This window comes from Anolis carolinensis, chromosome 2, assembly GCF_035594765.1.
Source record: "Anolis carolinensis isolate JA03-04 chromosome 2, rAnoCar3.1.pri, whole genome shotgun sequence".
NCBI lineage: Eukaryota > Metazoa > Chordata > Lepidosauria > Squamata > Dactyloidae > Anolis > Anolis carolinensis.
This window is the reverse complement of record NC_085842.1, coordinates 56,005,194-56,029,645: the sequence shown is the minus strand read 5'-3', so window position 1 is coordinate 56,029,645 and position 24,452 is coordinate 56,005,194. Positions and strand designations below refer to the sequence as shown.

Here is a 24,452-nt window from a genome sequence, read left to right as displayed (position 1 = left end):
GTAACTATAAGTTTGGGGAAATTCATGACATTCACCTCAGAAAAGAAGTCTGGCCCCCTCAAAAATCCCTTTAGTCTTTAAATTTTAATCATTGTGGTTACATTCAGTTGAGCAATTAGAAACACATTTTGGGCATATAAAAATAGGTGGGCAACCTTACCAAAGAAATGCAAACACAGTGAATAAAATAATACTAAATGTGAATGATTTTCAACATTTCATTCTTTGAAATGCTAGGAATTTGTGGACTAAAGGAAAATTTCATAAGGGAAGATTTAATAATTGGAGTTTATTCCTCCATTTCAACTCCCTGGTAGTGATATCCCTGCTGATATCCCTGCTCCTTTTTGTCCAACTAGAAGCATTTAAAACTGTTTTGGCTTTTGGCCTTTGGTTGAAATCACTGCAAGATGGTATGTCTTTGGTATTATCCTCTTCCTGCCATCACAAAGTGAGAGGATAAAGCCCAGGACTCAGCAAAAGAACCTGATTTACACAAATAGAATACAGTAGAGTCTCACTTATCCAACATAAACGGGCCGGCAGAATGTTGGATAAGCGAAAATGTTGGATAATAAGGAGGGATTCAGGAAAAGCCTATTAAACATCAAATTAGGTTATGATTTTACAAATTAAGCACCAAAACATCATGTTATACAACAAATTTAACAGAAAAAATAGTTCAATACGCAGTAATGCTATGTAGTAATTACTGTATTTACGAATTTAGCACCAAAATATCACGATGTATTGAAAACATTGACTACAAAATGCGTTGGATAATCCAGAATGTTGGATAAGCTAGTGTTGGATAAGTGAGACTCTACTTTATATCACTTTTTTTCAGATGTCTTTAGTGTAGGTCCCACCATCACACAAAATGAATTCTGAGCATACAGCAGATCCTAGTAAGTCTCAATTGAACAAAAAGTGTTGTATGTGCTTCTTGAATAAAATTCCATCCCAGAGTATCACTTTAGCATAAATATATCAATCTTTTACCTTTAACTATCTAGGAGTATGGAAAAGACTCTAAAATATAATATGAGAAACAAGATGTTCAGCAAAGAAGGGAAATAGTGGATGTCATGGAGAGGAAAGGGAGGATAGTGCAATTCAAATGACTTCTTAGGTGGAAGTTGGTTTCAGTTTCCTTGGGTTAACTCTTTGAAGGTAGCAGTTCACAACCTTTGCAATAGCAAACTTAATTCCTACTGGGAAAGGACAATTCCTGCATTAGCAGAAAAAGGACAAAGAAGTCAAAACTTGCACAGGCCCATGTATAATTTTGAAAATTATTACCATACCCAAAATAGACATGCCTTGGCTTCTCTCCTATTTGTCAATCCCAACTAAAGTAAATCCTAAGAATAAATGGAATTTACCTATATATTGATATGCCACCCAGCAATTGAGTCAATGCATCTACTCTACCTGGAAATACTGGATAGAATTTAAGCCTATACATCTGTTCTTCAAGGTGGAAGATTATGATCAAGTTATCTATGTGTCTGATCAGATTACTGTCCATTCCAATATGCCAAATATTGGGGATTTTTTTCAGTCTCCTTTCTCATAACCCATTCTGACTAATCCTGATCTGACTGCACATCCCATCAAAGAGAGGGCTGTTCTCTAATAGCCATTCAAACAGTTTACTATCTTTACTACCATTAGTGTTTCAAGTGAGGATTGTGACCATCTTCTTTCTTAAAAGCAAAACACACAAATGCCAACCTGTGAATAAAAGTGTCTAATGCCCAAATATCATACCATATTTTTGAACACATATCATTTTAATACTTTCTCTGGAGGTGTGGTAGAGATGTAGGAAATGGTTTCTATGTGGATTTAGGTTCATGTTCACTTGGTGTGGTCCTGGCTAGCAGGGAATCCCTAGCCATTCTTGTAGTTTACCGTACGCCTGGGTCTCCGGGAGAGAGTCTGCTAAATTTATTAGATCTTGTGGCAGACTGGGTCCTGAAGTTCCCCAGACTTATTGTTCTGGGTGACTTTAATGTACATGTCGAGGCACTGCCATCTTCATCAGTGACTAAGGACCTAGTACCAACCTTTGAAGCTCTGGGGCTCTCACTACTCAAGACTCGCCCTACTCATCGGGCCGGCCACACCTTGGACCTGATTTTTAATATCGGAGTACAAACATCTCTATCTGCGGTAATTGATGTTCCCTGGTCTGATCATGCTGTCCTGAAGGCCCGGATTGAGATTCCATCTCCTCCTCCCCATCTTGCCACACCAATCTTTGCTCGGCCTAGGAGACTCATGGAACCTGCTAGGTTCTTGAACGCCCTTAAGGGCCTGGGAACTGCGTGTGTCACTCTCAATGAGCTAGTCAACACCTGGAATGTCAGTTTGTTGGCTGCCTTGGATGAGATTGCCCCCAGACGCCTCCTTCGCCCTCACCGGAATTGCTCCCCCTGGTACACTAATGAGCTACGGACGATGAAGCAAGCACGAAAGCAGCTGGAACATCGGTGGCGACAGAAGCCCGACGAGGTGTCACTGTCCGCGTTCAAGGCTTTTTGCAGGTCCTACGAATCAGCCGTCAAGGATGCTAAAAAATCTTACAATTCCTCCTTAATAGCCTCTGCTAGATCGCGCCCAGCTCAAGTATTCAAAATCGTTCGTGCTTTGACCAGTCCGGCTCCCTTAGTCCAAAACCCAGCCACCACGGCTCTTACAGCAGAGGCATTCCAGAAGTTTTTCACTGATAAAATCACCGTGCTTCGGCAGGAACTGCCCCCTTAAGTGAGCTTGAGACTTTGTGGCCGCTTAGTGGGCCTATCTTTGACCGATTTACTCCGCTTGACAAGGAAGATGTCGCTAGAATCCTGGCTGTTGCAAAACCAACCACCTGTTCCCTTGATCCGTGTCCCTCCTGGCTGGTGAAGAGCTGCCTGGAAGGTCTACTCGATCCGTTGAGTAATATCATCAATGGCTCTCTTGAACAGGGGGTCTTCCCAGACATCCTAAAAGAGGCAAGGGTTCGTCCCTTGCTAAAGAAGTCTAGCTTGGATCCCATGACCCTTGCCAACTATCGTTCTGTCTCCAACCTCCCATTCTTGGGTAACATGATAGAGCGGGCTGTGCTGGGACAATTGCAACAATTTCTGGATGATACAGCCAGCCTGGACCCTTTCCAGTCAGGCTTCCGCCCTGGCCATGGGACGGAGACAGTCCTGGTTGCCATTACAGATGAACTTCGTCGCCAGTCTGATAGCGGCGGATCAGCGCTACTGGTACTTCTCGACCTTACCACAGCGTTTGACACCGTTGACTACAATCTAATGATTCACCGTCTCACCATGTCTGGAGTTCGCGGTCAGGCCCTCAATTGGTTCAACTCATTTCTGCGAAACCGGAGCCAATGCGTGGAGTATATGGATCAAGTCTCTGACAGATCTCCCCTCCTATGTGGGGTACCCCAAGGTGCAATTCTCTCCCCTCTTCTCTTCAACATCTACGTTAGACCCCTTGCTAGCTTGGTTCGGAGTTTTGGCCTAGACTGCTATCAATATGCAGACGACACCCAACTCCTTCTGCGCTTGGAGCCTGGAGCAACGTCAATACCAGAAAATTTCACCTTATGTCTGGAGGCTCTGTCGAACTGGCTACATGCTAGTAGACTGAAGGTGAACCCGGCAAAGACTGAGATTCTCTGGCATGGCCGTTCAACTGATCTGACCCACTTGCTACCCACCTTCGATGGTGCTGCCCTATCTCCTTCGCCCACCGTTAAGAGCCTGGGTGTCGTTTTAGATTCGCAGGTGACAATGGAAGCTCAGGTCGCTGCTGCCAGCAAACAGGCCTTTTTCCATCTACGACAAGCGAGGCAACTGGCACCCTATCTATCTGATGAGGCTCTGGCAACAGTCATCCATGCCATGGTCACATCTAGGCTGGACTATTGCAACGCCCTGTATGTTGGGCTTCCGATGTCCACGACCCGAAAGCTCCGTATTGTTCAGAATGCAGCAGCCAGGCTACTCACAAGAACACCCATGAAATGCCACATAACACCAGTGCTGCAGCATCTGCATTGGCTTCCAACTGATTACCGTGGTCTATATAAAATGCTAGTCCTGACTTTTAAAAGTCTTTACGGCCAGGGCCCATCGTATCTTAGGGACCGTCTCTCCTTCTCCCATCATCGGAGGTCGCAACGACCATCCCAACGAGACTTACTCTATGTACCGGGTCCTAGAGAAGTGCACTTGGAAAGGACCAGGCGCAGAGCTTTTTCTGTTTCTGCCCCTGCCTTATGGAATGCCTTGCCGCCCTATATGAGAGCCATGCGTGACTTGGGGCCTTTTACCCTAGCACTCAAGACATGGCTCTTTACTAGAGCTTTTAATCTATTTTAATATTTTAATATTTTTAATCAATATTTGTATGTATGTATTTTTATCCTTTACAATTTTATCTTGTAAATCGCCTAGAGCATCGTGGATGGAGGGCGATTAATAAGTAATTAAATGATGATGATGATGATGATGATGATCAACCACATTTTAAAAGTTTATTTTAGTATCCTAAAATCTAACATGCTTTTGTGGGTTGCAACTTCTTTCATGGAATAAGATGTGACTTAAGATTTATTATTATTATTATTATTATTATTATTATTATTATTATTATTATTATTGTTGTTGTTGTTGTTGTTGTTATTGCTATTTACTTTTATCCCACTTTTCTCCCACAAATGGGACTCAAAGCAGCATACAAATGGCTACCCCTGTGTAAACTGTAATAAATTACTAAGGATTGCTACGTAATCCATGATTTTACAGTAAGATTGTAAAACAAGCAATCTGACCTAGCTTGGGAAATCTGTAATTGTATCCCCACTCCTCAATAAATCTTACTGAGTGACCTGGGATCAGCTGATTTTTCTGAACATGACCTACCACAGAAGTTTATTGTGAAGATAAAATGGGGAAAAAAGGGGGGGGGGGAAACCACTGTGCGACTCTATTGGGAAGAAACACAAACAATAAAATGTAATAAACATAATTCAACTGCCTCTGACTTTTTTTAAAAAAGCCATGAATGATTAATATCAAACCATTAATGCAGACAAGGATAAACACATGAAATACTCTGTATTTCTGCAAAACTATGAAGACAACAATATTTGCAAGCAGTATGCAATTCCCTTTCTGAGAAGTCTTTGTTTTATAGTACCTGGCAAACCTCACAACTGTTTTTCTTTTAATACATCATATCAGATTATTGTTTCTTTCTAATGTGACCAGAAAACATTTGGAGCATAACCTAAGGGCATACTCAGAGACTCAGAAAGATGTGAGATTCAGTAATGTCTTTCTGATCAACCTTTGCTCAACAGGAATCGTGCTAAACCATTGGAGTAATCCATAAAAAGGAAGAGGGAAAAAATAGTTGAAAATCAATTTCCCCAAACAATATTGTGAAAATTGCCTGACTTTATAGTTACTACGTTTCCCTGTGGCTCGAGTCTCTTTGGCAGACAGACCTGATTGCTTCTGAATTGGTCTCGCCATTTAAATTCTCAGCACTATCTGTTCCTGGCTGTGCTCACAGGTAGCAAAGAGACATGAAAACATTTAGCCTGAACTGTCCCTAAAGAACAGTCTACCAAGACAAAGCAGAAAACCAAACTGAGATTGTCCTCAGACCATCATTCAGGGAAAGGATAAGGCTTTATTACCAAGGGCAGTTGGGAACTCACCAGCAAGACATCAGGACTGCAAAAAGTTTAGCACCCTCAACAAATATGTGGAGAGAGAAAGTACAAAAGGACAACTTGAAACCTAAATGTCAGTATGGAAAAAACAACAAAGGAAGTGGACAAAAGGCAGCACATCCTAAAATTACCTTCTGGAAGCATTTTTAAAAAATCTATTTTAAAAATATAATTCAAAGAAAGATTTTTTAAAAATATAATTCAAAGGAAGATTTTTTAAAAAATAAGAAGAAAAGAACAAAGTCAATGAAAGCACAGAAAAAGACAAATGTGGTATATTCTTCAACTGTCCAAGTTTGGTAGAAGCAGTCCTGATTAAAAGTCTTTGGTTCTATTTTTTTTCAGCTGCTTTAACAATGTCTCAGTTTCCCTTCTTCCTCCCACTTTCACCTTTTTCTTCAGTTTACTTTGGCTAGTGTAAATTGAGTTTAAAGTGGAAAATAGTTTCCACTCATTTAACACAGCCAGAGGAAAAAATGGAAATTTGCCTTTCCTGGTAGCCTTAAGAAAAAAAACTCTTGTACCTTGCCTGTTTTTACTCATTAATACTTTTTGTAATTGTCACCACATTCTGAAATTCTTGTGTGGATCTACACTGACTCCTTATCCTGGGGTCGACCTGCCACTGCAAAGACGAGAGAGAGTCTTTACTGCCCAGCAGCACTGAACTCAGTTCAGCACAACCAGGCAGTCACCCTTATTGTTCCCTCCAATTCTCCTTATCACAGTGTTCTCCAGGTACAATATGGGTCCTGCAGGTTGGTTGTGGCCTGGAGTGATATTGGTCAAGGCATCAGAGCAATGAGGAAGGGCGAGGGCAGAACTCCCCTCTCCTCTTCCCCTCCTTTCTCTGGTTAACTTCTCACTCACAACCTGCAATCCTCCAGATGTTTGGGCCTCCAACTTCCAGAAGCCCTAGCCATCTTGTTCAATGGCCAGGAATTCTGGAAGCAGAAGTTCAAAACACCTGCAGGCTGTGCAGACCTTTTTCTAGGTGATGACCATCAGGAAGAACCATGGGATGTTCTTGCAAACAGTTGTGACTGATTCATCTTAGAATTGGCCCAATTGTTTACATGGGCCCAAAGTCATAGGTTACTCTGAATTTGGTGGTTGAATTCATAACAACCTGCAACTTTGTAGCTTGGCCCTGTATTGATCCAGACCAGCTCCATGCATAGTTTGGTCAGCACTGAGCTAATCTAGGTTCCCTTCACGCTAAGTGGTCAGTGTAAATGTGCCCTTAGTTTTTGTTTGTGAAATGTTCAAGGGCAGGTTCTGGCTATGCACATATATCTATATCTGTATCTATCTATTCATCCATCCATCTATCTGTAAAAGACATTCCTGTGTAGCTAAAACTGTAAAATGTTCTGATCACTAATGAATACTTAATATTGATCTTTCCAACTTTGCTATGGAAGTGTACTTAAAACTGGTACTTGGTGCAAGTTGTAAATTTGGAAGAGTTGTTGCTCCTTAATAAATATATTTTTCAATAATATCTACAGAACGTTGTTGATGATGATAATAATAAGAACAATAAGAACAATAATGAATTTATTGCTCGCCTCTTCCTGCGACTCAAGGCAGGACAAATCATCATTAAAACAAAAAGTAAAGCACTATTAAAAGACATACAACAAGATACACAGCGTTAAAATACAAGATAAAATCCATTGGTAGAATACAGATTAAAATTCACATCTCAAAATTGACTGAGTAGGCCTGCTGGAAGACATGGGTCTTCAGTTGCGTCTTAAAATCTGACAGCTGGCCTAGCTGTTGAATCTCTTCTGGTAGGTTATTCCACATTCTTAGGGCAATAGATGAAAAGGTTCACTCAGTGATTGTTGCCAGTTGGGTTCTAGCAGGTGGGAGTAGACACCCCCCAGAGGACCTAAGTGTTCGGGCAGATTGTATGGGAGAAGGCAATCCTATAGTTAACCTGGACCCAAACCATGTAGGGCTTTAAGTAAACACTTCATTCTTTTCCTGAAAACTAATTGGCAACCAGTGGAGTGACTTTAGTATAGGGTTGATATGCTCACTCCTGGATGTTCCTATGACCAGTCTGGCGGCTGTGCTTTGAACTAATTGGAGTTTCTGAACTTGGTACAGAGGTAGCCCAACGTAAAGCACAATGCAGAAGTCCAATTTTGAGGTTACCAGTGCATGCACTATCATCTTTAGGTCCTCGGATTCATGGAGGCATATCAGTCAAAGCTGATAGTTAGCACTCCAGCATGTCATATCAACTTGGACAGACATTTGGAGAAACAGATTCAGGAGCACTCCCAAACTGTGAACACAATCTTTCAGGGGGAGTGTAACCTCATCCAGAACTTTTTTACACACCTCAATCCCTAGGTTAGGATCTTTAATAGCAAGCACTTTTTTGTCTGGATTCAGTTTCAATTTGTTCTTCCCCATTCAGTCCATTACCTCCTTCAGGCATTCATTTAGAGGAGACACACTATCTTTAGCTAAAGCTGTTTTGGAAGGAATGGAGAAATATAGTTAGATGTCAACAGCTTACTAATAGTACTCTGCCTCATGTTTCTGAATGATTTCTACCAGCAGTTACATATAAATATTCAAAAGCATTGGGGATGAAATGGCGCCATGTAGGATGCCATATAACAGCTCTTTTTTTGAGGAGCATATAGCCCCAAGCAACATCATCTGGAACCTCCCTGAAAGGTATGACCGGAACCACTGTAGCACAGTGCCTCTGATTTCCAGCCCCTCCAGGCATTCCAGGAGGATATCATGGTCAATGCTATCGAAAGCCTCTGAGAGATCTAAAAGCACCAAAAGGGACACACACCTCTTGTCAGTGTTAAGATGGAGATAATCTACTAAGGTAACTATAGCAGTCTCAACTCCACATCCTGTGGGAAATGTCCTTCCCTAATTTTTTGTATTTGAAATCTAATTGCATCTCCTCCCTGGATGACCAGCCAAGAGGGACGGGAATCAAGAAAGAAAGTTGTCCTCCTTACTTGCCCCAGCATTTGCCCACATCAACAGTTCTCACCAAATAAAACTGATCCAGTATAATCCCACTCATAGAGTTGCTGGGCACCTTGTTACTGACTTCTGTTCCAATGACATCATCTAAGTCAATTCTTATGCAAGAATTTTTTTTCTGGAAAATGGTTATTAAAGGCATCATAGAGAGCTACTGAAGGTTTTAATAATGGGATGCGAACCTCTCACTACTCTGAGCAGCTCAGCTGGCTGTGAATGCACAGACACAATATGTGCAGAGAAGAAAGTTTTCTTTGTTGTGTGTATTACCACCTTATAGGAGTGAAGATGTCGCATAAAAGTCAATTTTTCCACCATCTGAGCTCTAGTCGTCATCCTTCTTCTTTAGCTTTGAATATATCTTTAAACTATACTTTTATAATGCTTAACTACTTATATGTGAGAAAGTCTGCAGTGTTACACAGTGATTCAAAAGATAAAAGAATTAAAGCATTCAAAGACATGAAACTACTTCAAACAATGGCTGCAAAGTCAATTGAGATATATATACATCAATGAGAAATTACTAATCATCTGCTACTTGCAGGTTATCTTTAATGCAAAGCGCTTTCAAGCTAATCCCAGTGGAAGAAATATCTGTTGGACACATAACTCTTCCTTAAAAGACTGATTTCAACACATTCCCTAAAAATTATTCAGCTATAAAAGATATACAGTCTTATCAAGGTTTCAAATCTAGTTTAAAATAATTGCTAAATAAAATTTCCTAAAGATATATAAAGAAGGGTAATATAATTAAATCAGGGTAGATCATCCCCCTCTAAAAGAAAGATGAAAGCATCTGAGAATTTTTAGTCTTCCAATTAATATGTAAACAGGAAAAGATAGGTGATCATAAATTATATATAACAGGCTACATTATGGACCACTATGTGGACAGATGAATAGGGTCTATCTTCACCATTGTACATAATTGTACAATAGAATTTGTTGCAGAGATAGATAGCAAGGACACTAAGTGTTGCTGGGTACTTCCTGGTTATTTTTTATTTGTATCTCCAATGATATCTCATCATTGACAATTTTGGATAGGGAAATGGGAATTATATGTCAAATGCATCTGGAGGAACATAACTGTGAAGTCACTTGTTCCAAAGGAGCCAAGACTCAGATTCCGCATTAATATAAATATGTCACAATGGAAATATGAAAATCTATCAGAAGGAAGGGGAGTGGCATAGGTTCACTAAATCTGAGAAAATTCTTTCATTTTCTGTCCCCTGAAGTTGTGAGGCCCATCCTGTCCTGGAGAGCTGGTGGAGGAAATACAGATGTACTTAGGATGCAAATCATGAACCATTGTCCATGACAGGTCAATGTCCATGATCATTTAATGAAACAAGACAAAATATTTATGACTTGAGTAAGACTAGGGAGATATGATTTCTTTTTGGTTCTCACATGTTACCATTTTGAAAAAGATTTATTTATTAGTATATTGATTAAAGCAGGGGTTCTCAAAAATTTAAAGCTGCAGAGCTCTTTTGAAGGAAAAGTTTCTCATGGAGCTCAGAAAACGTTTGGACACAGAGGCTGCATTGTATTTTAAAATTTGATAAATGGGCCAGGCCAGTGGCAGGTGGATGGAGAATGTTTGTGTGAACTAATTGAAAAAAAAATGAACAAATTCCTATGCACACTGCACATATCTCGTTTGTAGTGGAAAGAAAGAAAGGAAGAACAATGCAAAATTTGAAATGAAGAGCAATTTTAACCAATATAAACTTAACAGTATTTCAGCAGAAGACCCCAGGGGCCATCCAACCTTTGCAGTAATATAATAATAATAATAATAATAATAATAATAATAATAATAATAATAATAATAATAGGAGGAGGAGGAGGAGCAGCAGCAGCAGCAGCAACACAGGGGCCATCCAGTATAACCACTTTCTGCCTTGCAAGAAAAGCATAGTCAAAGTACACCCAACAGGTGGCCATCCAGCCATAATAATAATAATAATAATAATAATAATAATAATAATAATAATAATATGAGTAGGAGCAAACCAGGGGCCATCCAGTCCGACTTTTCTTCCTTGCAGAAAAAGCACAGTCAAATCATCCCCAACAAATGGCCACCCAGCATTTGCAATAATAATAATAACAACAACAACAAGAACAAGAACAACAACAACAGCAACATGATTATTGATGTCACCATACCAGGTGACAGTCAAATTGATGAAAAACAACAGGAAAAACTCAGCCATTATCAGGATCTCAAGATCGAACTGCAAAGACTCTGGCATAGTACAGATGGTCCCGGTGGTAATCAGTGCACTGGGTGCCATGCAAAAAGACCTCAGCCGGCATTTGGAAACAATAAACATTGACAAAATTACGATCTATCAACTGCAAAAGGCCAACTTACTGGGATCTGCACACATCATCCGAAAATACTTCACACAGTCCTAAACGCTTGGGAAGTGTTTGACTTGTGATTTTGTAATACGAAATCCAGCATATATATCTCGTTTGCTGTGTCATACTATGTCTTTGTGCCAATAATAACAAAAACAACACTAATAATAAGAATAGCAGCAGGAAAAAGGAAGGAAAGCTTGGAGGGGTAAGAGGGAGGAGATAGAGGCAACCGTGGAGCCCCTCAGTATGCTTCGTGGAGCCCCAAGGGCTCTGCAGAGTACCCTTTGAGAAACACTGGGTTAAGGAATCAGTAGACAAATACATAATTACTATAATTATTCTAATTATTATCTGCAAGACTCCTTAAGAGATAAGCACAAGAAGCCTACTGGTTAAATATATATAACTATCTTATCTAGTAACCAAAAGCCATACCAACCACAGCATTATAGCCATAGCACCTATTTCAGAGTAGTCATAGTTAAACCATATGTGATGTATTAGTTAGCATGTTGGAAGGGTAGTGGGACATCCCGGTTTGGGGCCCCATTATGCTATGAATTTCAATGGGCGATTTTGCGTGAGCAGTTTCTTCTAAAACATATCCTTACAGGACTGTCATGTATGGTGCCTTGAGCTCATTGGAATAGAAATGAGATAGAAGTATTATCTAGCTATCTATTATCTGTCTATATCTCTGTATCTCTCTATGTGTATGTATGTGTATATATACACAAACACACAGTATAAAATATATAATACTGGGCTACTAGTATTCAAAGTGCCTTATACATTGTATCCAAAGAAAAATGACTCACATAATTCAACTTTATAGGACTACTTTTCATATTACTTATTTCAAGTACTATGCAAATAAGCATCACATTTAGTTAATTAACCTTTCCAAATCTTTTCCGCTTTGTAATTAGAAGAGCCCAACTCCTACAATCCCATAACAGTAGTAGTGTTCTCCAGCAGGCGTCACTATGTCATGCAATTTCTTATTACCCTAACTGTCAATATATTTGCATTAAATCTCTTCTGTCATGACATTATCCTTCTGTTGAGAAAAAAAAAACATTTACAAGGAAATACTAATTTCCAACAGGAAAAAACAATGAAGCGTGAACTCTCACATATCTTCACTGGTCTTTTGATTTGTGAAATCACAAAGTGAGAAATAGAAATGATCTTGGGAGTGACATTTTTCATTATATGCAAATTCAACTTCCTTTGATATTTGTATTGCCAATTTCTTTTAAAAAAAATTAAAGGTCACACATGTTTCTAAGGGATGTGGAGTCACCAAAATATAACATGATCTATGTGCAATAGCCAAAGTCTAACAAACAAACATGCAAACCAGAGAGAAGAATGGAATAGAAAAAAAAAAGAAAATAAGCAGCCTTATAGAAGCTCATTTTCTAGTTGATGAGTAGGGTCAGTTGATTAACCCCATTATGTTATTTCTTATTTCTAACTCCTCACTAGCTGCTGTAGCAACCCTTCTGACCTTTCTGATCTTTCCCCATTGCTCAGAATAAGTGACAACATACTCAGGAATTAATAACTGCCAAAATACCATTATACTATGCTAAAGAATAGTGGCTTGAAGATTTAAACATTATAGAGAAAAGGTAATGCTGTTCTACTTTTTACTGCCAATAGGAAGGAGTTGCCAAAATAACTTGTTACTAGTGGCATGAACATCCCAGCTCTGATGCTATACATCAACCACATACATCAACTGCCCTGAGTCCCCTCGGGTGAGAAGGGCGGGGTATAAATTCTGGAAATAAATCTCATATAGATAAAAAGAAAATACTGTAAATACAGTAAATACAGTAGTCTAACCAATAAGAAAATATTTTTTCTGGTCTTATGTTATGTTTTTTGAGCTCTATTATTATTATTATTATTATTATTATTATTATTATTATTATTATTATTTTGTTAAAAGTAAGTTTTTATTAGAGTTGTAACAAAACAATTGTAACAAAATAATCAAGGGAAGCCTTGCCTCTGTTTATGTATTGTCTTTGTCAATTGTATAACGGCATTGAATGTACTATTTCAGTGTGGCTTTCAACTGCATATCATAAGTGGTTTATCCTATACTTTGTTCTTTTTAAATTCCAAAACGTAATGTACTTTCTGGATAGCCCTTGTATATACCTGTAATCCGCTCTGAGTCCTCTCAAGGAGATAGAGTGGAATATAAATAAAGTACCTTGGGAGGTCTGACTTGGCCACGGTGGTCCACGCTCTGGTTACAGCTCGTTTGGACTACTGCAACTCGCTCTACATGGGGCTGCCTTTGAAGACGGCTCGGAAGTTCCAACTAGTACAACGGGCGGCAGCCAGACTAATAACAGGAGCAGCTTACAGGGAGCGTACTACTCCCATGCTGAGTCAGCTCCACTGGCTGCCGATATGCTACCGAGCCCAATTCAAAGTGCTGGTTTTGACCTACAAAGCCCTAAATGGTTCTGGCCCATCTTACCTGTCCAAACGTATCTCCCCCTATGAGCCTTCTAGAACTCTTAGATCATCGGGGGAGGCCCTGCTCTCGGTCCCACCAGCCTCGCAGGTAAGGCTGGTGGGAACGAGGGACAGGGCCTTCTCGGTGGTGGCTCCTCGGCTGTGGAACACCCTCCCCAGCAACATACGGCAGATACCAACTCTCCTAGGCTTCAGGAAAGCCTTAAAGACATGGTTGTGCATGCAAGCTTTTAATGAGTGAGAACATGGACTTTACATGACCTGTACGAAGACTTGAGGATTCTGGATGAATGGATTTTAATCGTGGACATTCTTAAAATTTTATATAATGTGATTTTATTTTGTAATGGTATCTGTTTTATATGAACTGTTTTTTGTAGATTATTTTATATGAATTGTTGTTTTTATATTGTTTTTAGGCATTGAATTTTTGCCATTTACTGTAAGCCGCTTTGAGTCTCCTCAGAGAGAAAGGCGGGGTAAAAGTGATATTATTATTATTAATAATAATAATAATAATAATAATAATAATAATAATATTATTATTATTATTATTATTATTATTATTATTATTGACACAACGACAGCAAACAAGATAGAGATGCTGGATTTCGTATCACACTTCCCAAGTTGCCAAAGTAACTTACTAGTTATTATTATTATTAGTTGTTGTTGTTGCTATTGTTGCTGTTGTTGTTGTTGTTGTTATTATTATTATTATTATTATTATTATTATTATTATTATTATTATTATTATTATTATTTGGATCCACCACCAAGCAAAAAAGGCTATGCAACATTGCAGAAATAATCATTATTCAAACACCACTTATTTATATTTTTATCAACCCTTCTTTCATGTTCCTTAGGAGAGCATACATGGTTTCCAAACCCTCCAGCATTTCATGGGTGAAAACCAGGATCCATCAGGAAATGGTTAAACTGGCAAATGAAATATCAGGAACATTTGCAGCAATTTGATTTTGATTAAAACTAATGAAAAGGCTACACTCTCCCATCTTCTTCTCTTCCTGATGCCAACTGAGCAATCCAACAACTGGGTTCCAACAACTTTGTTCCCTAGGACAAAGACACTGGCTATGCTAGCATGCATTTATTATTACTGTTATTTGAATTTTCTAGCTAGCATAGCCAGCTGTTTTAAACTGGTCAGAATTTTTTTTTAATTACAAACATTATTCCTAACTAGGTATAAATTTTTGGAAATAAGAAGAAATGTGTTGTTGAAGGCTTTCATGGCTGGGATCACAGGGTTGTTGTATGTCTTTCGGGCTGTGTGGCCATGTTCCAGAAGTATTCTCTCCTGACGTTTCGCCCACATCTATGGCAGGCATCCTCAGAGGTTGTGAGAGGATGCCTGCCATAGATGTGGGCGAAACGTCAGGAGAGAATACTTCTGGAACATGGCCACACAGCACGAAAGATATACAACAACCCAATAAGAAGAAATGTTCTGAACTCCATTTTTAATAGATTGTAAGCATTGATAGTGCCCTTCACAGGTGATATTTTTTTCCAACAGTTGACTCCTAATTTTTCAAGTAATCGTAATCATGTAACATTATTATGTTAATTCAACATAATAATGTTACATGATTACGATTGCGATAAGTTGTAGTTCAATGCTCAAACCACTACACCACAATGGTTCTCAAAACCAGATCATTAATTAATAGACTAATTGATCAATTATATTTTTGTTCACGCAATTAAACAAGTCTTCTCTGGAGAAAATATATGATAGAAGCCATGCACATTTAAGAAAACAATTATCAGAACAGTACACATAGCTTAAAATAATTGATTGCAAGACGAAGTGAACAAAGAAAATTTTAGAAGGCGCATCAACAAATCTCACCATCCACGGGAGAAAGTAAAGGGTGCACTGATCCTTCCATCAGTATGCAGGCTTCCTTGATAGCTGGTAAGCTACGATGTTTATGAGCAAATCCTAACATGTAAAAAATGGGAGGGGTGTTTATTCTCTGGAACATCTTGAAAGACTTCCAAACCTCTGAGTATCCAAAACCAAATGCATTCCATTACACCATGTGATTTGTAGTCATATCCCTAACTCAGGCTATCATTTAATAGAAACATTGGGTTGCCTTAGATTTTTCACTCTTTTTTGCAGTTCTATGTGAATCAAGAAAAATTGTATAGAAACATGGCTATCAAGTGAATTAGTCTGCTTGCTGTGATTGGTATATCTATAGCTACATAGATTGGATATAGATTTAGATTTGTTGAAGTTTTACTCTCATGATTTTGCTAAGACTATCAATAATGGATTCAGAGTCCAGTACCCTCAGTGTCAATCAAAAATCATATATATATATATATATATATATATATATATATATATATGCGCTGAAAGGGATTCTGATCTCAGAAACTTCAAGATACCACAATTTTGCAGATGAAATGCACTGAACAACCATTTGGAAAATGATTTGGACATGAGATCATGACTCGGCATTTTATATAGTTTTAATCTGTTAAATTATTTATGTGTGTTTTAATTGTTTATATATTTAGATTATTTTGATGAGATGTGTTTTATTGTTTACCTGTTTGGAATTGAATTTTTGCTGGATCTCTAAACCGCCTTGAGTCCCCTCTGGGTTTGAGAAAGGCAGGTTAAAAATGAAGTAGATAATAAAATAATAATAATAATTTTAAACAAATAAAATTTTGGATTAAAAACATGTAAATAAAAAAATCCTCTTCTGTATTTTACGACAATTAGAGTTATCTCAACAAATTCTTTGCCTGCTCAATGTCTCACTTTTACACAAAACAGATTTTTAAGAAATTGTTTGATTTCCTTCCCATCTTAATTTGGAAGAGCCCATAACAAACTCCTATGGAACCTAGAAAGACTGTCTCTTAGTCTTAATGGCCTCATGTCTGTAGGCTGTTCAGGCCCAGGCTGATGATTAGATTATGAAAGGTCAAACTAGGAAACTGAATAGGTTTAGGCCATTTTGATTTAACAGCTGTCAATGAATACCTACTTCCTACAGCAAGTTACAACAAGATTGTTGCTATAATATGAGAAGCATGAAATTAATAGCCACTACATTCATGCATTTTAAGACTTCTTAAAACAGCTGGATCTAATCCCATTAGACCTATTTTTAAAATGTCTTTTTTTCAAAAACAGTCTGTAATTTTGTAAATACACTCAAAAATAAACTTTAATAATCCACTATATGCACACTTGGACTCAGGTGCCTGGTTTATTTGAATCTTGGTCTTCATCTCTGCACTGATAAGGGATTCAATTCAGCAACACAATGTTCTTCTCCACACATATACATATTTTTATAGAATGCATTTTTCTGTTTCTTCCTCCAATAATCAACCACATTGTATCACCACTGTGCCTGCTCAGTTCCCATTAGGTTTCTTTGTTTTTGTTTTGTCTAAATAACTTTTGTACTTCCAAAATGACTGCAGTTTTCCTAGCATAATGATACTTGTGTATTCGTGTTCTCAATTGGGCAATGAGTGACAGCACTGGAACAATGAGTTCACTAGTAATATACAGGATGAAACAAGTGGTCAGGGATTTTTGATCATGAAAATGATTAAAATCTTAACTGGGATAAAGAACACAGAAGTTCAATGTCAGTAAAAACAGACTGACCTTTGTGAAAGCTTATTAATATGGAAGCAGTGAAGGATACAATTCATTTCAATGGAGCTTTCCCAGAAAATTTCTTGGCAGGTCTCATCACCACCAAATTGTGGTGGGGGTTGAAAGGAGGGGGTTGACCAGATGTTGTTGACTAGTAGCTCCCATCAGCCCTATCCAATAAAAATGTTGAAAGCTCCAGTATAACAATATATTAATATCTATAACATATTAATATTATAATCAAAACAACATTTTAGATAGCCTAGAAGTCTAGAAGTAGTAACCAAATTAATCCTGCAAATCTCTTGGGAAGGCAGACATTCTGAAAGAAGCAAAGACTGCCAGCATTGAAGCAATAATCCTCCACCATCAACTGCACTGGACTGGCCATGTTATACCAATGCCAGATCACTTTCTCCAAATTATTATTATTATTATTATTAACACCTGGGCCATACCCGTCATTAGATACACTGCTGGAATTGTGAACTGGACACAAGCAGAGCTAGATGATCTGGACAGAAAAACAAGAAAAATGATGACAATCCACTACTAATTACACCCGCGTAGTGATGTCGATAGACTTTACCTGCCCAGAAAATCAGGAGGCAGAGGGCTTCTGCAAGTGGAACAAATGGTAGAAGAAGAGAAGCATGCCCTGGCAGATTATGTGAAAGGCAGTCAAGAATCAACATTGAGGGAAGTCAATAGTAGTAAACTGTTTCAAGTGCAAAAGACAAAGAGTGAATATCGTAAAAACACAATCCCAAGCAGAAGAGACAACTGGCGAAAGAAGGTTCTCCATGGACAGTTCCTGGGAAAAATTGAGAGCCAAATTGACAAAGAAAAAACATGGATGTGGCTCACAAATGGAACTTTGAAAAAGGAGACAGAGGACCTCATTCTGGCAGCCCAAGAACAAGCCATTAGAACCAATGCCATCAAAGCCAAAATTGAAAAGTTGATGACCGATCCCAAATGTAGACTCTGCAAGGAAGCAGATGAAACAATAGATCACATCCTCATCTGCTGCAAGAAGATCGCACAGACAGACTACAAGCAGAGGCATAATACCGTTGCTCAGATTATTCATTGGAACTTGTGCCACAAACACTATCTGCCTACAACAAAGAACTGGTGGGATCACAAGCTGGAAAAAGTTACAGAGAATGAACTCAAGCTACTCTGGGACTTCCGATTTCAGACAGACAGGGTTTTGGAGCACAATACTCCTGACCTCACAATCGTGTTAAAAAACAAGGTATGGATTGTCAATGCTGCAATCCCAGGTGACAGCAGGATCGAGGAGAAACAACTGGAAAAGCTGACAAGATATGAGGATTTAACGATCGAATTACAAAGACTCTGGCACAAGCCAGTCAAGGTGGTCCCAGTGGTGATTGGCACACTGGGCGCAGTGCCTAAAGACCTTGGCCTGCACTTAAACATAATCTACTCTGACAAAATTACCACCTGCCAGCTGCAGAAGGCCACCTTACTGGGATCTGCATGCATTATTCGCCGATACATCACACAGTCCTGGACACTTGGGAAGTGTTTGACGTGTGATCCAATACAATAGCCAGCAGAGTGTCTGCTGTGAACTCATCTTGTTGTGTTTCAAATCATCATCATCATCATCATCATCATCATCATCATCATCATCATCATCATCATCATCATCATCATCTTTATTTATATCCCACCCTATCTCCCTGTGGGGACTCGGGAGTTACTTTACTCTCAGCTAAAGAACAGATTCAGAATGTCGGTGGACAACAAAAAAGATTTAAAGATGGGTTTAAATCTAACCTTAAAAGTTGTGGCATAAACACTGAGAACTGAGAAGCCCCAGTCCTCCAGCTTTCTAACTGGAGGTCTGCTGTTGCCAACCATTCTATGAATTCTGAAGAGGCATGAAAGGGAGAACTTTGGCAAGTGGAAGACGTGTCAAGCAAACACTTGTTGGAATCACCTTCCATCTGGAAATTGATGTCCTCATTTTGATAGACAATGCAGATCCAGAATAACACTCTTGTTATTCCTTCTACCTCTGTAAGCAAAATGATTTGTTCATCCATGCCTAGTATTGTATATTGGATAAGGTCAGACCTTACCACCAAGTAATCCCCAAGCATCTTTGATTTCACTTGAATCTCAGGAACGGCTTGGCAATAGTTTTGACATTTTACTCTAAGAATATGATTGTGAATGAACTCTTACTATCTCATATAGGAATATTCAGGTTATCACCCATCCAACCAACTATCAAAAGCTCAGCCTTTGGTTTGACTCATCAGGGAACTTTTTTTTAATGAACTGAATGAAATGAAATCCCACTCATGATGCAATCCAGTTTAATGCTTCTAGTTAAATGAGAATTACTAAGTAAAACTGAAACACAGGGGCAGAATAAACCCACCAAAATGAATTAAAAGAACAGAAAAAAAATGCTCATCACATGAGCATGTGTCTCAAGAGTGTTCATAGAAGATGAATGAGATAAGAAATACACTGCAATAAACATAGTAAAATATGGGTTTTATATTACTGTGTCATAATAAATGTGGATACAGTGTACATTTAAAACATAATTTATGTTATTTTTGAAGGGAATATCTATGTGGAATGAGAATAAAACAAACTTTGACATCTGTCCATGTGGATTCTTTTGACTGGGATTATTTTAAGTGTGTCAGTTTATTGATTAGTGCATATATATATATATATATATATGTATGTATTCATTCCCCACAGCAAAACTAATCTAAAGCAAAATTAAACAGAAGCTGTAGAGTGTAAATTGGCAAAAAAACTCAAAACTACTAGCACAGATGAGTTAATTAAGAACTTTATTCTATTAAAATTGTCACTGCAATTTTTGGTGCATTTTTAATGCAGTTCCCTAGTGCATTTTATCACCTCAAAGACTCACTTTTATTATGACAGTTAAATCAAGCTTCTTTAATATACCAAAATCAAGGCAGTCACTGGAAGACTAAATTGAATGCTAAGAATGGTATAAATGATAATTATGGAAGTGATGGAAAAGATCGAATGGCTTTTCTTGATGGGTTGATTCTGATCTAAAAATAGGGGATTACAGAGCCTCACAACTTGTTAACTCTGTAGTGCCCTGTGGCTATGAATGCTCAATCATTATTTTATGCAGGATCACCCCCCCCCCCCAAAAGATTCACACTAACATCTCATGCTCCAAATGATGATTTTACAGAATTTGGAGAGGTTCTAAAAATTGGTATATGTATAGTAAGAGGTTATATTTAGGGAAGGAGTTGAATTTCTTTATGTCAATGGATCAATCATGGTTACTGGTATGCACTACAGATAGAGCCATCCTTGAACCTGATCAGGACTCTGGAAGAGGAAGGTCTTCTTGCTTTTCTCTGGAATGCTTTTGAGCATAGAATATGGTTGTCTAGCAGAGTTATGAGGCTGTGGTGACACTATCTCACATCTACTTTCCAGGATAAAAGCCAACAGTAAGTGAAGGGAACGAATAAGACTTTTTGCAGTGGGAAGGAAATTGCTGAAATTACTCAATGAAACCTTTGAGAAGACAAAGGTTGCCTTAACACATAAGTAAAGCCAAACAGCATTTCAGCATGGACAGAATGAAATTCCCTATTGCACGATGCTGTGTGCATCCCACTGCCAGTCTCTCTCTTATCCATGATTCTCTTGTCCCTAGCATTTAAGGGGTAAAACCTATCAATAGCTGCCAATTCGACAATGTTCCCATCACCTACCTTTGTGCAATGGGTCCCTTCCATTTTTGTGTCAGCATGCTGGCAGTAAAGTGATGCTAGGAGATGGGATTCTCTTCTACCTCTCTTCACTCACTATTCCCAAGCTGGCTGTTTTCCTTTTTTTATGCTAACTTGGGTATCCGGTAATGCTTGGTTTATTTGAGAAAGGCATTGTTTGTTTTTGGATGTTAGGTAATTTGTAACACTATTTTTGGGGGGGAAACATCAGTAATTCCTTTTGTTTTTTATGAATGTTCCCCTTAGAAAATGCATAAGAAGGTAGGTGAACTACAATTTCCAAAATCGTGGGTCAATCCTTCCCAAACCCCACCAGTATTCACAGTTGGCCATGTTAGGTCAGTGTGTCAAATTTAGTCCAGATCCATTGTCGGCTGGATTCAGTGCTCTCTAGATGCAGATGAACTACAACTCCCATATTCCAAGGTCAATCAACCTCAAACCCAACCTGTCTTTACAGATGGCCATGTTGGGTCTGTGTGTCAAGTTTGGTCCAGATCCATCATCAACTGGGTTCAGTGCTTTCTGGATAAGGGTGAACTACAACTTCCAGAATTCAAAGTCAATCAGCCCCCAACCCCTCCAGTATGTTCAGTTTGCCATGAGGGTTCTCTGTGCCAAATTTGGTCTTGATCCATTGTTGGTGGGGGTCACAGTTCCTCTGGATGCAGGTGAACTACAACTCTTCAAAATCAAGGCCAATTTCCCCTAATTTCCTCCAGCATGTTCTGCTGTTGATCATTGGGGTGGGAGGGGCTGTGTTCAAAGTTTGGTCCAGACCCGTCATTTGTGGGGGTCGCAGTGGTCTCTGGAAGTGGGTGAAGGAACTGCAAACTCAATTGTCAGTGGTCCATCCTCCCCCAAACCTCATCAGGACATACAGTGGGTTATGGGGGCCTGTGTGCCAAGTTTGGTCCAGGTTGATGATTCATGGGGATCACAGTGGTCTTTGGAGGTGGGTGAAGGTACTGCAATTCCCATTGTGCAGGGCTGTATACTCTCACCCTACTTATTCAACTTGTATGCAGAACACATCATGTGATGTGTGGGGCTTAATTAATCCAAGGCTGAAGTTAAAATTGCTGGAAGAAACGTTAGATATGAAGATGATACCACTCTGATGGCTGAAAGTGAAGAGGAGCCGAAAAGCCTTATAACCAAGGTGAAAGAAGAAAATGCAAAAGCTGGGTTCCAGTTAAACGTTAAAAAAAAACAAGATTATGGCAACCAAACAGATTGATAACTGGCAAATAGAAGGAGAAAATGTGGAGGCAGTGACAGACTTTGTATTTCTAGGTGCGAAGATTACTGCAGATGCAGACTGTAGCCAGGAAATCAGAAGATGTTTATTTCTTGGGAGGAGAGCACTGACCAATCTCAATAAAATAGTTAAGAGCAGAGACGTTACACTGGCAACAAAGGTCCACACAGTTAAAGCAATGGTATTCCCCGTAGTAACCTATGGATGCAAGAGCTGGACCATAAGGAAGGCTGAGCAAAGGAAGATAGACACTTTTGAACTGTGGCGTTGGAGGAAAATTTTGAGAGTGCCTTGGACCACAAGAAGATCCAACCAGTCCATCCTCCAGGAAATAATGTCCGACTGCTCCCTGGAGGGAAGGATATTGGAGGCAACAATGAAATACTTTAGGCACATAATGAGAAGACAGGAAAGCTTAGAGAAGAGAATGATGCTGGGGAAAATGGAAGGAAAAAGGAAGAGGGGTCGACCAAGGGCAAGATGAATGAATGTATTCTTGAAGTGACTGGCTTGACCTTGAAGGAGCTGAAGGTGGTGATGGCTGACAGGGAGCTCTGGCATGGGTTGGTCCATGAGGTCATGAAAAGTCAGAAGTGACTGAAAGAGTAAAAAACAAAAAAAAATGTCTAGATCCAGGGAAGTCATTCTACCCCTTTATTCCGCCTTGGTCAGACCACATCTGGAATACTGTGTCCAATTCTGGACACCACAATTTAAGCGGGATGTTGACAAGCTGGAATGTGTCCAGAGGAGGGGCGACTAAAATGATGAAGGGTCTGAAGAACAAGCCCTATGAGGAGCGGCTTAAAGAGCCAGGCAATTTTAGCCTACAGAAGAGAAACCTGAGAGGAGAAATGATGGTCATGTATAAATATAAGTAACAGGGAAGAGGGAGCAAGTTTGTTTTATGCTGCCCTGGAGACTAGAATGTGGAACAATGGCTTCAAACCACAGGAAAGGAGATTCTACTTGAGCATTAGGAAGAACTTCCTAACTCTGAGAGCTGTTCGGCAGTGGATCTCTCTGCCCTGGAGTGTGAGGAAGCTCCTTCTTTGGAGACTTTTAAGCTGAAGCTGGATGGCCATCTGTCTGGGGTGCTTTGAATGCAATTTTCCTGCTTTTTGGCAGGGGGTTGGACTGGATGGCCAAACTCTTCCAACTCTACGATTCTACGATTCTATGATTATATGCACTTGTCTGGATTGTGGTGTTCTTGGCTTGGGTCCCCCCTCCCCTTCCACTTTGGATTCAGTGCTGAATCTCTTTTGTATTATCAAGTCCCACAGTTTGCCTCCTGATAGGATTATTAATAGCTAGCTATATCCACTGGCAGCTACTGGCTTCTATGTTAGTGTATTACTGAGATGCTGAATCAATTCCAGGTTTTAGTACCAACTTTGATTATTCCATTCATGTCCCTGAACCAATTTGGGAGTAGGAACAACATTTTGAACATTTGCTTGATTTTCTTCTATTATTCTGGATCTCTCCATACCATAGAAATATAGATATGCTTCCAGCATGGACTCAAATGGGCATGTTTATATATTTGCCTATTAGAAAGAACACTGTGACAATTCCTGAACCAGTGTTTGCAACTGTGAATTAAAGAGTGGCATTGCTATGAAGAGTATAGCATGCTATGAAGAGTTCAGCATACTGCAGTGTTTATGAGGATGATGCATGAATGTAACATATTGAATGTACTGACACCAATCAACATTATTTTCTATTTTTTTTTAAAAAAAAAAGAATGAAAAATAATGTTGTAAAAAACCTCCCAAAAAGGATATATGGTGGGAGGGGGAATCCATCTTGTTTGCCTGTCATATTTGAGTGCAATTTCGCTGCAGGGTATACAGTGAAAGAGCAGCAGGCATCCAGGCTTGCCAGTTTCTGATTTGCAGTTATTTGTTTGCTACCTGGAATTACTGGTTGCAACTCTGCCCACAAACAACAGCTCCTAACACTGATTTGGCTCCATTGCTCAGAGTAATTTCCTGTAGCCTCCACATGCCCTGGAGAATGTTATGCTCTGTGACATTGTTTTATTTTTCCAAACTGCCT

The 24,452-nt window shown here is 39.1% G+C and overlaps 1 protein-coding gene across 4 annotated transcripts in view; it reads right to left on the bottom strand.

The window, feature by feature from the left end:
- grm7 (glutamate metabotropic receptor 7) overlaps positions 1-24,452 on the bottom strand; it is a 642,411-nt gene that overhangs the window by 343,652 nt on the left and 274,307 nt on the right. The window lies entirely within an intron of this gene.